The sequence below is a fragment of the Puma concolor genome, chromosome B1 (genome assembly GCF_028749965.1).
Source record: "Puma concolor isolate L17-30 chromosome B1, mPumCon1.1.hap2, whole genome shotgun sequence".
Taxonomy (NCBI): Eukaryota; Metazoa; Chordata; class Mammalia; order Carnivora; family Felidae; genus Puma; species Puma concolor.
Window position 1 is genome coordinate 149,534,331 of NC_141670.1, and position 15,451 is coordinate 149,549,781.

General features: G+C 37.4%; 1 protein-coding gene and 1 pseudogene across 7 annotated transcripts in view; one reads left to right on the forward strand and one right to left on the reverse strand.

Moving 5' to 3' along the window:
* SLC4A4 (solute carrier family 4 member 4) overlaps window positions 1–15,451 on the reverse strand; it is a 354,218-nt gene that overhangs the window by 216,866 nt on the left and 121,901 nt on the right. The gene's annotated exons all lie outside the window — the stretch shown is intronic.
* LOC112858182 (dihydrofolate reductase pseudogene) lies at window positions 2,581–2,987 on the forward strand (annotated as a pseudogene).

Here is a 15,451-nt window from a genome sequence, read left to right on the forward strand (position 1 = left end):
TAAATGTTATACAGTTTATTTCTAGGGCTTCTATTTTCTTCCTTTCACTTTTCTATCTGTTCTGCAGTGTGCACAATTCATTCATGCATTCATTCAGCAGTATTTATGGAGTACTGTCTTTGCTCTAAATAGGCTTAGTTTCAGGCTCTGAAGATAAAGGAAAAAACTTGACAAGATCCTTGTTCTTATCAAGTTTACATCTCTAGAAAGGGATGCAAACATTAACTAATTAATTGTTCAGTGAATAATTAGTTGCTTAAATGAATGAATAAATTAGTACATAAACCAAAAAAATATATCTGCAGACTGTTCTGTGTTTGTGGAACATTCAAATAAGATAATTGAATATATATTAATATAAGATACAATATATTTAATTTCAGTAATTAGAGAAAAAATGACTGTGAAATTTCTTAACATCTCTGTAAGAAACAAAAATGAAAGTTGCAGAACTTTTACGTAAAAAGACTTGCAATGCCTTTCCAACCAAGAAATGGAAAGTGTAATCATTCTAGAGAATCATGGAAGTCATGAAAGAAATGATGGGGGTGGGTAAGAAGTGATGAGTACAATTTGGAATCTGTCTAAGACTTCAGACTACTAAAAATGTGGTTATACAATAGTGGTTCTGAAACAGACAATCAGAGATTTGATGGACTTTTCATCAACGTTCAACATCAAAGATTGCTGAGGTAGAACTAGCTTTTGGAAAGGAAAAATGTACATTTAGAGGATCAATTTTTTTGTTCATTTCTAAAAACGTGATGTTAGTCCCCACCTCTAACAGAGAAGAATAAATCTTTCTCCTCATTAGAAAAGAGACTCTACCTGCAGAGCCACAGCACATATCTCTGCTCAGCTCTGATACAAGGAGCAGTACTCTGAGATCCAGGATCCTCAAATTAGGAAAGCACAACTCACTGCTTATCAGACAGACTTAGCTGTGGCTTCCACACACTGGAATGGAAGAAGGCTGTGACATTACTACCAGTTCGCACTCTCTGGGTCTCATGTGTAACTTGTCTTATGTACTAAGCACAGCTTCTGAACGACCAGTATAACAATCCCCTTTGGGATAAAATTCCAAAATCTTGTGTCATAAACTCGCTTGATACTCCAGTAAGTTTCTTTCCTCAGTTGCTCCCCCTAAGGTTCCCCAGAAATTAGAAGAGGCCACAGCAATTGTACTGCGAATACAGACCTATGGGAAGGGCATACTCTGTAGCCAGCAAATACCCTTCCCCATTTCTAACATCATTCTTAACATAAAGATATGCAGAATGAGAGTCTCCCTAATGAAGGATGTCAGGAATTCATTTTTTCCCCGTAACTTTTAATCAAATAGGGAAATGAGCTAAATAGAAGACATAGCATTGAGATTAAGCATATAGACTCTGGAACCAAACTACCTAGGTTTGGATCCAAACTCTGCTACTTTTATGCTGTATGACCTGAGACAAGTTAATTACCCTGTGTCTCAAGTTCCCCACCTGAAAAACAGGATGGTGATGATCATTATAGAGGCTAAAATACAAGGTTTAAATTAGTTTGAAAATTGCCAGCCCTTACCAGCAAAACCTGACTAGCTTCTAAGAAAGAAAGTACTCACAGATATTGGCCCTAAGAGCCCCTATATGTTGAAAATATATAAGGTAGGAAAGAAAAAGGCCAAAAGTTCTGCACGTGTTACTTCAGTGAATTTAGTAGCTTTGGTAATGAGAACATAAAGGTGTACCTTTCTGGGAAACAGCCAATAAAAGAACAGGGGAAAATAAACCTTTTTAGTCTCACTTTAATACGGGAGGGGAGAAAACATCAGGAAATCAACCTGCATTACAGATGAATAGATTATGATTCTAAGTAATAACTAACCTAGTTTCATCACAAAAGAGAACCTGGAGAAAAATGAAAGAGAGTGACAGGGAGACAGGAAATAAGGGAGAGAAAGAAAAACTGTCAAATTAATCCAATCACCTTTGTCAGAACAGAAGGCCTGTAGATCAAAGCCAAGTTAATGCCTCTAATCTGCCTTGATTTTTTTTTCTTCTTTTTTATTCTGCCCTCTGGTTAGAATGTGTTTTGGATTTTTTTTTCAAAAAAAAAACAAAAATACCCACTCCCACCGCCAGCACCCACAGCACACATCACGTACACATCATCACAACCGAATGATTGTTGAGCCTGAACTTGGCCTCAGAGCAGCCACTGTCTATCAATCAAAGATGATGTATGAGAGGACACTTCACCATGCCTGGCTAAACAGTCAACTCTCAGTTTGCCTTTCATGTCACTTTGGGTCCAATCTGTGTGTCCAACCAGTCTCCTACAACACCCCAGAAGTGTCTGGTGACAGAAGAACATACCTGCTCAGTTTTGCACTAAGCTCAGCCAGGAGTCCCAGTGTCACAAACAAGCTCAGAGGTGTTTATTGCTGCTGTCACAGTTCATCTGCTAACCTGTGTCCCAGAAGATGGGCAACGGCAAGAACAGAAACCTACCCTGGCCCTGTTCAGGAATGAATTTAAGAATTTCCGGAGAAGGACCACAACCTCAGCAGAAGGTAAACAGAATTTTGTGATTATGGGTAGGAAGACATGACTCTCTCTTCCCTAGAAGAGCTGACCTTTAAAGGACAGAATTAATCCAGTTCTAAGTAGAGAACTCAAGGAACCTTCACAAGGAGCTCATTTTCTAGCCAAAAGTCTGGATGATGACTTAAAACGTATTAAGCAATCAGAATTAACAAAGAAGTGGACGTGGTTTGGACAGTGGGAGGCAGTTCTGCTTATAAGGAAACTATGAACAAGCCAGGCCATCCTAGACTAGCTGTAACAAGAATCATGCAGGAATTTGAAAGCAACACATTTTTTCCATAAATTGATTTGGAGAAATGTAAACTTCTCCCAGAATACCCAGGTGTTCTTTCTGGTGTCCAGGAGGAAAAAAGTGTTATGTATAAATTTGAAGTGTATAAAGGTAACAATTAATGTGAATGTGTTTTCTGATTTACTTCAAGTTGCTCCCTCTCCCCTCTAATTATATATTTTAATATTAGGAAAAAAAGACTTTGGTTGGCTTTAGAACAATGGGTAATTATTTCTTTTTTTCCCCTTAATCTTTTTTAATTTGTTTATTTTTTAATTTACATCCAAGTTAGTTAGCATATAGTGCAACAATGATTTCAGGAGTAGATTCCTTAATTCCCCTTACCCATTTAGCCCATCCCCACTCCCACAACCCCCCCAGCAACCCTCTGTTTGTTCTCCATATTTAAGAGTCTCATGTTTTGTCCCCCTCCCTGTTTTTACATTACTTTTGCTTCCCTTCCCCTATGTTCATCTGTTTTGTATCTTAAAGTCCTCATATGAGTGAAGTCATATGATATTTGCCTTTCTCTGACTAATTTCGCTTAGCATAATACCCTCTCTTTCCATCCATGTAATTACAAATGGCAAGATTTCATTCTTTTTGATTGCCGAGTAATACTCCGTTATATATATACACAACATCGTCTTTAACTGGATAATTATTTCTAAGCAATGTGTTTTATTTATTAATCTTAATCTTAACTAGACTATAATTAAGATTAATCTTAACTAGATTATGCCAAATACCATTTGTGGAACTTTTCTTGTTATCACTGTCTGAATACTCATCAAGGATGAGCACCTGCCTAGGGTAGCACATCTACCAAGACACCAAAGTGGGAGAATCCCCAGATAGCATGGGTTGAAACCACGACCTTTAAAGATAGGAGCAAGACATGGGGCGCCTGGGTGGCGCAGTCGGTTAAGCGTCCAACTTCAGCCAGGTCACGATCTCGCGGTCTGGGAGTTCGAGCCCCACGTCAGGCTCTGGGCTGATAGCTCAGAGCCTGGAGCCTGTTTCCAATTCTGTGTCTCCCTCTCTCTCTGCCCCTCCCCCGTTCATGCTCTGTCTCTCTCTGTCCCAAAAATAAATAAACGTTGAAAAAAAAATTAAAAAAAAAAAAAAAAAGATAGGAGCAAGACAGATCTGTGCAAAAGTCTTAAGTAAATTACACATAGAAGAGCTAGAACTCAGATATTAACAGAAAATTAGATCAAAGTAGGGACATGAATTACTCTATGTATATCACACTTCTGAAAAAAAGTTCTGTTCACTCAAATAGGAAATCAGTGAGTTGAGAACTCCAGTATAATCTATATGGATAGTGAATAAGCAGGTAGGAGACCATCCTTTGAAGGTTAAAAGATAAGGTCTGAGATATCTAAAAACCCTGTTTCTGATCTTGGGTGAGATTCCATGAGACACTGCAATATAGAACAGGCTTCTCTTCACAAAAAAAGAATAATAACAGGCATATGGCTAAAATTAAAAATTCAAAGGCATAATGAAGTGAAAATGGATAATGCTAGCAACCAAAATTAGTAATTAGAAACTAAACTTCACAAAATTATCAAATTAAAATTAAAACATGTTTTATCCATCATGTTAGCAAAGACTTTAATTGTTAGATACCCAAAGAAATAGCCTTTTCTTCCTTGTAAACTTATATAAACTTTTTAGAGTGTAAGTTAGCAGTATCAATTAAAAATCAAAATATTCTGGGTTTGGAGCCAGAACTTCTGCTTCTAGAAATTAATCTTGAACAAAGAGATGGACCCAAGAGTATTTGTGGCACCATTTTTTTTTTAGCTTGGAAGCAGCCCAGCTGTTGATCAGTAAAGAAACAATGGAAGGAAGGAAGGAAGGAAGGAAGGAAGGAAGGAAGGAAGGAAGGAAGGAAGGAAGGAAGGAAGGGAGGGAGGGAGGGAGGGAGGGAGGGAGGAAGAAAAGAATATACCTGCTCATCTTCAGATCTTTTTTTCATTTTTCCTGTCTATTTATAGTCTTTTCTCTCCTCTCTATCTAACTCTGACTCAATTTCCAAGGCCCAGCTGAAAATTCTATCTTTTCTAATAACTTATATTAACCATTCACAGAAACATGCATCTCTCCTTTATTCAAACCATAACAACACTTTGCCTGAATTATCATTTGGGCACCAACAAATATATATCCTGGCCATTATTACCAAACTTTTGTTGATGTGACCTCTCTCAAAACTAATCACCAAGCTCCTGGAAGACAGAGTTTTGTCTATGTACTTTCCTTAAAGACCAACACAGTTCCACGTACCTAATCATCATTTGAAATATTAATGAGTTAGATATGGATGAATAAACCCTGGACATTTTCAAGTACATGAAGACATAACCATCTGCAAAAGGAAGCCTCCATTAAGAGCTCTGACATGGAAAATACCTCAGTTTTAGAAGCTGTCCTTCTTCCACCCTCCCCTTAATCCATCTTTGCAGGTAGCTTGCACAGGGACCAAAATACAGTCACCGTTTCCTACTGAGTAAGCTGCAAATAAAAGAATGAACACTTCGACCAAGCTATTTTCCTCTGGTAGATGTAATCTCTTCCTACCCTGAGGGACCACAACATTTAATCTGCACTTCTATTAAGACATTTACTATCCACCACTTTGTGTGTTATCCATTGCTGTACTTGGTCTTTGCACCTCTACCAAGCCAACCACCTGCTTCTTCACTCACCTAAGCTATTCTTGGTGCCCACCTTGTGCACAGTCAAGTTATACAAAAAAAAAAAAAAAGAGAGAGAGAGAGAGAGAGAGAGAATGGATATATGAATAAGAAAATAGGGGCGCCTGGGTGGCGCAGTCGGTTAAGCGTCTGACTTCAGCCAGGTCACTATCTTGCGGTCCGTGAGTTCGAGCCCCGCGTCAGGCTCTGGGCTGATGGCTCAGAGCCTGGAGCCTGTTTCCGATTCTGTGTCTCCCTCTCTCTCTGCCCCTCCCCCGTTCATACTCTGTCTCTCTCTGTCCCAAAAATAAATAAACGTTGAAAAAAAAAAAAGAAAATGAATGGAAGAATAAACAATATATATTCTGCCCCAGTTTCTGACAAAAAAAAAACACTTTCTTTCTTTGCTCCTTTCCTCTGCTTCCCTGAGGCTTAGCAATAATTAAAATATAGTTTTACATTCTCATTTGATAACTTAATATTTATTAGTTTTTAGTGTATGAGACACTATGTTATTTGTTGAGAGTATACAAAATATTTTTGAGATAAGGTCCCTAACCTTGGGGAACGATGGGGAAAATGCTATCATTAAGAATGTAATATGCAGTTACTAACATTTTTGAATGGTTAAATTGTACCAGGCACTGTGTTAAGTGTCCTTCAGTTATTATCTCTTTTATTTTACACAAAAATATGAATTATCTGCTATTATCAGTATCTTGTATTACTCATATTACAGGCAGGGAAACTGAGTATTTAAGAGACTAAGGGACTTCCCCAAGACCACACAACTAGTAAGTGATATAACCTCAACCCCGCCTGTGTTATTTCCAAGCCCACTTTTTAGCCACCATTCTCTAAAAGATGATCTCATTTTTTTAAAAAAGTGCTACATGAACAGTACAGATAGTAAATATACTGAATTTCAGAAGAGGCAGAAATCATAATGGCATATGAAATAGTCCTAAAGTAAATGAACTGAACATTTGGTTCATTATCCACCAAAAGGCAGTTTGTGAATGTGCCCTTTTGTTTTTGGTCTGGAAAACATCCCACTGTGGCCACCCTACAGGCTACCAAAAAAAAATGTTTTAATAGAAATAATGATGATAATGAACAATTCATACTGAGCATGACAAGCTTACATGCAAATTCCCTTCTGCGGGTTAAATGAAGACCTACTGATTTTGTATTTTCTCCCTGGCAAAATTCACCATCTGGTAAAGTCTTAGCTCTCAAACCAAAGTAATAAAAAGAAATTACTTTTTATTTCTTTAAGTTATCAATGTGCTATCACCAACTGGCTTACATAATTATCATATTATATTTCTCTCCATTCAGAGTTAAATTTTGTAGGTCAACACCATGGCTGCTAAAACTTCCACAATTTATCTAATTATTAGACCATAGTAATAATCTAAAAATACACTTAAACGTATATATAAAATCCTCAAACTTCAATTTCACATCCCTAACTGTAAGAACTGAGAAATCGCTAAATAAAGCTACATATACAAATAAATCTTTAAAATACACACATGCATTGTAGTGGTTATCGGTTACTTTTGCCCATTCAGTACCCTTAATCTCTTTTTCTGATAACAGCATCCCACTTGCCTTTGAAAAACCATTTTTATACTTAGAAGTTCAATGAGGATGAATCACTCCCTGTGACCCAGGTCTGGAGAATGAAAATGTCACAAATCTTAGCCACAGCAATTAATTTTTGACTGGACACTTTACCTAATCCAGGACAATCAGAGTAAATAAGTGGCAGCCTTTTGTTGGAATTTCCAGGAAATAAATTTTCACTTTATGCTAAGGTGCCTATAATGGCAATAAACACTTTGAGTGGGGATGACCATCTTGCAACTCTAAGGGAAGAGTCTGCCTGAGAATAAAATAAACATGGAAGAACTCAGAACCAAGGCAGAGACAGGTTACTGGTGCCATTAATTAAGCACCTAGATTCAGCCATGCCTAAAGACAGGTACTTTTCAATCTTCCAGGACAACTCCCTTTTACCTTAAAGTAATCTGAGACCATTTTTTTGGGTCACTTGCAACCAAAAGTGTCCTGATATATATGTCTGTGATTCCATTTTAACAGGTCAGAGTGGAACTAATTCACATAAGCCATCCACATATTAGCATCTTCAAATTAATTGCGTTGAAGAACCTGTTTTTATAGAATCCAGGTTTTCTTGGAGTGATCTATACAAGGCATCTAGACTTTCTCCATGCCTTCACATACCTCCACCCCAACAAATCCAGAAAATGACTATTGATTTACATGCTGGCAGGCTCTAGACAGGTAAATTAGATGGTTACTTTTTCTGTTTCAAATTAGCTAAGAAATTGAAACAGCCAAATAGCATTTATTGAGATGAATAATTTTTTTAAATACTTAGGTATCCATGTATTAATAAACTCCCACACATGAAAAGCTGTCAATTATCACAATTATCCTTAATGTGCCATGACATTATTATTCAGCTATAGAAAGTCAATGGTGCGAGGAGCCTGGATTTTAGAACACTACCAAACTATGTGATTTAGAAGCAGAGTAAGTTCCATTTCAGCTAGCAAAAGGCGATTAAGAACTAGAGTTTGCTGAGACATTTTTGGAAAACAGCTGTGTCCTTAGCCTTTCTTTTTCAAAATATTGAGGAAAATAACTTACCTAGAGTTTACATTACAAAATGTTATCACGACCCAAGTCATAAATATAAGATACCCAAAATTCTTTAGGACAAAAAGGTGGTAACCCATACATCCCCCAACTTATCCTGTCTTCCTCCTTTATAATTTCTGCCAACATAGTGGGTTGGAAAAAATGAGAACTAGGCTCCCTGTCAGTAGTGTTAAATGTAGTGCTAAGCCATTTACAAAGAATTAGTCTCAGCGATGGTCATAGCAGTCAAATAAATTTTATGTATGAAATTCCAGACTTTTTGGTCTGCCAAGTCTTTTATTAACTATTCCAATTATATTAATTATATTATTAATATTATTTCAATATTTCAAGAATCTCTACCAGAAAAACCTAAGATTCAAATCAGTCATTTTGGGGTTTTGGCAGCCTCAAAAGTGACCTAACCCAAGTAACTGTTATGGACCGAATTGTGTCCCCCAAAATTTATGGACTGAAATCCTAACCCCCATTATGATAGAATTTGGAGATGGGGCTTTGGGAGGTAACTAGGTTTAGAGGAGGTTATGAGGGTGGGGCCCTCATGATGGGATTAGTGCTCTTATACGAAGAGATACCAGAGACCTTGCTTCCTTTTTCTACCCTGTTGAGGACACAGTGATAAGGCTGCCACCCACAAGCCAGGTACTTCATCAGGGAACCAAATCACCTAGCACCTTGATCTTGGACTTTCAGCCTCTAGAAGTGTGAGAAATAAGTTCCTATTGTTTAAGCCATCCAGTCTGTGGCATTTTGTTATGGCAGCTGTCATGGATTAATATAATAACTAAACTAACTAATGGTGAAACTCAACTTTTTGACTTGTTTCTGGGTGTTTCTTTCCACAATATCTTTTCCACAATATCATTTCCACAATATCATTTTCCTTATTTCATTTAAGCCACGTTTGCATGGTATTCATGAGCCTTTTGGGGGAAGACAGGCTCAGAGAAACCAATTTCATTGACTCTGCCCCAGCTGCATATTACAAGAATGCATGCCCACTAATAAATCCACCTGCCAAGTATTTGTTGGGTCTGCAAGGGATATTTCACACATACTACTTTTGGCTCCCGCCCCACCGTTGATGTCCTCTGTCTGCAAAAGCACCTGGAAAGGTACCACATTAAAGACACTGTCGCCAGGGCACCAGTGTGGCAATGTCAATACCCTGCCAAGGAATTCAGTTCCTAAAGTCCCCCAGGATGTGATCCCTGAGGCACCAAAGCAACACAGTGGTTAAAAAAAAAAAAAAAAGGCAGGTGACCAAGAAGTCTAGATGAAATACCATGACAGACAAGATGATAAGGATTTGGTAAGTCAGTACAGAGTTCAGGATGTTGTTCTGCCCCTGCTTGAGTCCTAAATTATCTTTTGACACACACCATATATCAGGAAATTTCCAGAAGAAGAGAAAAGGACGTACTCAAGTAAGGAAGAGGAATTCCTATGACCACGTGCATCTACCCACGTTTACCAACCAGGGTATTAAAATTACAAGTTACCTAATGCCTTATGGATCTGAATAAAAATGAACTTCTGGCTCTTGTGTTTAGCTTTTTTTCTAGTCTTTTGTTCAGATCAAATCATTTTCCCCAAAGACCTGGCTATACCCAGACTTTCTTTCAGTCAATCAATAAATTCTTCATAAATTCTTGCCTGTCTATCCCAGCTATAATTGGGTTTCTAGCACTCTCAACCCAAAGGCTTACTGTTTTATATAGTGCATACAGGAAAAAAACACCAGAACAATATACACCAAATGTCAACAATTATTATCCCTGGATGATGGGATTATAGAGGATTCTTATTTTACTCATTTTGCTTCTGTGTAATTAACAAATTTTCTAAAATTAACATTAATGTCATTATTATAAGGCAAATAAACCAATTAAGGTATCTTTAATTGCTAACTTGAGGACAGTCATGTCAAATTAGAGCCAAACACTTCTCTACCATACTTGAAACTACAGAATCTCGATTATCTTTCTTAAATGTCCAAAGTAAACACAACGTGCCAGCAATGCCTTTATTGCGGCCTACAGATTCCAACAGCCAATTCTGAACCATGTAACAGGACTGGCCATGGTTCTGAAAGCTAGCAGCCATACTTATCTAAAAATAATCCCATGGACACAGAAGAATGGAGATGAGGAGAGGGGCTTCACGCAGGTGGCACGGGAAGGTAAGATGCTTTCTGTACATAGTAACTCACCCATTAATTAAGATGGTAAAGAATATGGCCACCCAGCAACCTCTTCCTAAAAGACCTAAAAGTTCCTAATGCATGTCACAGCTCTCATCTCCATTTTCCTTTAATTTCTTACTCCCTACTCCTCCACTTCTCTTTGCTCTGCCAGAACTGTCCACGATAAGGTTTACATGATGAATCACTCCGCTTAAGAGTGAACACATCAGCAGTTTCTCCAGGTTCAACTCAGAACAATTATCAGCACAATTTATACCCTGAGGTTTCTAAAGTCAGACTCAATTTTCATCAACATTAGGAAATCTTCAAGATTCCCAAAATAAACTCTACAGATTTGCTCAAGTGCAGCTACTTTCTATACAAAGTAGCTAAATTTATTGTTCCAAAATTAGTGTCACAACCACCACGCTAATGCTGCCATTAGAGGCCTCCACAAGCCAAGAAGACATCCTCCCCTCCTGCAGACTGTCTTTCAAAATGCATAAAAGGATAAAGGCACCAAGCTTTAAAGAATCTTCAGAATTTCTGACTTCACCCCTACATTGCCAAAAAATTCTACCCATCTTTCCTGGATAGCAATATTGAGAAAATGTGATTCAAAATAAAATCCCATTTTAAAAGGGGAGAGAGGGGAATGCAGCAATCAAGGAAACATTACATAGGCCCTGGTTCTTTCTAAAGAAAAAATGGTCACATTTCTCACAGATATATCAATGGTCTAAGGATTCTGACAGAACTCTGAACATAATACAGAAATGTCAATAAGATTCTCCAATGAGCGTTTCTGCCTTATACAAGTCTGCTCTGGGCTGAGGATCCAAAATTAGTGGCAGTGAGCCCCAATCTCTCTTAATTACATTCTCAGTGAAGAACAAAATTATTTAACAGGTCCTCCAACACTATCCACTTGACATTTATAGTTTTAGTGTTCTCAGACAACATAATTCTTCATTTACCTTGTTTTATCTGCCCAAAAGACTGCATTAGGAAAGCCAACCAGCAACACATACGTCCATTAGCCAGCAATGACCTCAAAACTACACCAGAATCTAGAAGCCTACTTGTAAAACTTGAGTTCAACTACTTCAAAAATGGCACAGGAATAACAAGAGCCTAATGAACATAAACAACTAAGTTTTCATGCTATTTCATTAAGTACTTTTCCAAAATATCAACAGGCATTTGCTAAATCCATTTTCAGTAAATAATAAAATGGAATCAGATTAGTTTCTAGAACTGTATTTTAGAATAGAGGAACATCATTTGTTAGATCAGTGAACTTCCTTTTCAACTACCCACATAGCTAAACCACACAAAGCTGATGACCAACACAGATCAGAGTGTGTATGTGGGCTGGTTAGGGTCTCTGATTTCCTCTGAAGGTGTGCTATGAACAATCTCCGTACTTCACAGAGTAATATCAATAAAAGTAAGGGAATCACCCTCTTCAATGCAATTTATAGTTGAAGTTTTACTATAATTTTCCCATCCAACATTTCTTTATCCTTTATTAAAAAAAACCTGTGCATAACACTTTGAGTCATCTAAAGATAACCTCGGTTCATCAGGGAAGTAAATGAGAGCCACTTCAAAAGAGATTCATTATTAACAGCTTCCTGTTCAGAAAGGACAGGCAAAGAACTTTGTCACTTCTAAAGCTTATGGTGGACTGTGTAAGGTATAGCTATTCCTTAACTGGGTGTAGAATTTCCAATTAATTAAATATCAATCATAAAACTTAAGAGTTCCTTTGCCTTCCCAGACAACTCTTTCTTTAGATCAATCACAAATTAGTTTAATCTGGTTTAGAAATAACATTTGTCAATTTATCACACTCTTTAAGAACTATATAAGCTGAAATCTGTCTTTCCTAGAACTCTGCTTATAACAAGCTTTAGTATCCTTCTAAAGCAGAGATTAGACATTCATCTGAAAACTGTCCAAATCCCTCTGCTGCCTTCCTTATGTGGGAAAAAGCTGCTAGCAAGCGGGGATCATTGGGATTTGGTTATGAAGAATGAGACAGGAAACTTCTAGTAAGGTAATAGAAGGTACTCTGGGCCTGAAAGGCAAGAAAAGCCAAAATCCATAAGAGAAAGCCAAAGTACACATGCCAAAGCCACCAAATAAAAACAGCAAACCTAAAGGGACCAGAAGGAAGAATCATGGTCAAGTTACCAAGTCAGTAGGATCTAAAGGTCAAGGCAAATATTATATATAAATACTAAAGTTGTCTAATAATGTGAAAATGAACTTAAGAAGTACTGTTGTTTGGGGGCAGGATGGGGAAGTGTTCTCAATAAATTTTAGGAAGGATTCTTATCAGTAAGATTCTAAAGACCCTCTAAGCCTTGCTGATATGTTGGCAAAATTCCCTCAAGTGATCAGTAAAGTGTCTGTAGCAGCTGGTTCTCAAAACTTCAGGGGAAATGGATCTTTATAGCTTAGGGAGCATTCATTGATCAGATGGGGTTCTGTACACGCTCTCCTGTCTAGTGATATCACAGGAATTTACTTCTTGAGACAACATGACCCTAAATAAACAGTAATCATGGATGGAGTCATGTTTCATCATGAGTGATTCAATTCTGGAATCAGAATTGTAAGACCTAGATTCTGTGCTCAGCTCGAATTCCATCTGATCAAATCCCCCTTTACCCTCTGACAGCTTTCCCATCTGGCTGACAAATAATAACAACCGGAAGACTGAAGAGATTACAAGACACATCCATGGATAGTGGAACTGAATTTTGCTCTTCTGCTTTACAAAAATACTCGGAAATACAAGACAGTGCCATTATATTAAATGATCTGCTAATGTACTATTCATTCCGTCACTTTTGATCTCATCTTTCCTTTGAGAAACAGAACAACAAATTTTCAAATGCAAAGACTGAAAAACCTGAATTTGGCATTTTTGGAGGGATAATCCTTAGCAATAGTCTTACCCTTTGTTTCCCCTATTATTTAGTCAAAGATTTAGTCAAAGTACTAACTAGGAATATTTAGACACCGGCCACATAAAGGAGCTGTAAAATGAATGGACATGTTTACTCTTCCTTTTTCAATGAATTTATTATCAACTATGGAACAAAAATAAACCTCAGTGACAGTGACCTAAAGTTGGTAAAGGCACATAACCAACTCCAAAGATGGGAGTAAGCACGAAGCATTTAAGATGATTAAAAAGCTGAGACCTGGTAGTTGTTGGGGCACCTGGGTGGCTCAGTCAATTAAGCATCTGACTTCAGCTCAGCTCAGATCATTATCTCAAGGTCCATGAGGTCAAGCCCCATGTCGGGCTCTGTGCTAACAACTCAGAGCCTGGAGCCTGCTTCAGATTCTGCGTCTCCCTCGCTCTCTGCCCCTCCCCCACTCAACGCTCTGTCTCTCATTCTCTGTAAAATAACAAACATAAAATTAAAAACAAAAAAAGCTGAGACTTCACTGAAAGAAGAAAAAAGCATGTGAATAAGGAGGGGGATTTCCAAAGACAGAAAGGGAAAGGTATGCATGATGGTTCACAGATAAAAAGAACATGCAGTGAAAAGAACTACGCTAAGTACAAGGGTGACTTACTATGATGAATGTGAGAATTTTATATAGAGCACAAGTCATACTGACAATCATTTACTTTGTCTCTTCAATAGTGTCTGTCTTCAAAACAAATACACAATCAGCAACCCAAGAGATACTCAATAAATATTTAACAATATTGGTTATCTCTGAGCTGCATGCAAAATACATACACATTAAGACTGTTACACCCTAAAATATGCTCACCCAGTGTCTACTCTTGCCTAAGACAGATTTTAGGAAGTGTGATTCTCTATTACAGTAGAACAAAATTCATCTTAAAATAAAATGTGTAAATCAGTCCTTAACCATGCTTCTAAAAAGAGTCTTAATTTTTCAAAATAAGAACCCAAATATTTTTACAGATTCCATTGTTGGTTTACATAAAAATAAATTATAGTTATTAAATAAACTCTGAACTTCTGCCTTGTATACTCAAAAAAGAAAATGAAAAAGAAAACTGGCCAATGCCCAGTTCTTATAATGTTATATTCATCTAATCCTACTTTAAAACACACCCAAAAATGCCACCAAATAGTTATTTGTAATCTCAGCTAAATAAATACCTTAAAAAATTCTAAAACTCAATTCCTAATTATTTTTTTCCTGGCCACTAATATAAAATAGGCCCAAGGCAATGGAGTGGCTCAGTTGGTTAAGCATCCAACTCTTGATCTCCTCTCAGGTCATGATCTCGTGGTTTGTGAGTTCGAGCCCCAAGTCAGGCTCTGCCCTGATAGGGAGGAGCCTGCTTGGGATTCTTTCACTCTCCTTCTCTCTCTCTCTGCCCCCCACCCTGCTTGTGCTCTCTCTCTCTCTCAAAATAAATAAATAAACTTAAAAAAAAATAGGCCTGAACATTAAAAATTGGATTCTTTAGACATTAAATATTCTTCTACAGAGTGGTTCATCTGAGTCATATAGATGGCTATGTCCAAGGATTCACTTCAGAAACATCAACTACAATCAATATATTTCTGAAATGTTTGTATGGTATGTCCCACCATGAATAACAATGGGTTAATTTGCCTCTGAAATTAGAATGTGCTGAGTTGAGTCAAAAAAAAATGTGTCCTTTCACATGCTGAAATCAAGTTCACTCCATAAATGAGTTTCTTTCCTATCCTGAATCTTGTCCTATTTTCAATGATCAAAGACTTTGAGAACAATCGCTTGGCTTACAATCTTATTTGGGATATAATCACATGTAAGCAAACTGGGCTGCACAACCCCCTGCAGACTCTTCTTCCAAAGCTTAAACTGCTATCATCCATTATCACAGTATTTCATTATTCTGTCAACTGACCGCCACCTGCAAGTTTCTTCAAAAGTTAGTTACTAATATGGGATTTACTGAGAAGTCTTCAGCTTGCTTTCTATTTTTTGTGGCCAAGCAGTTTAAACT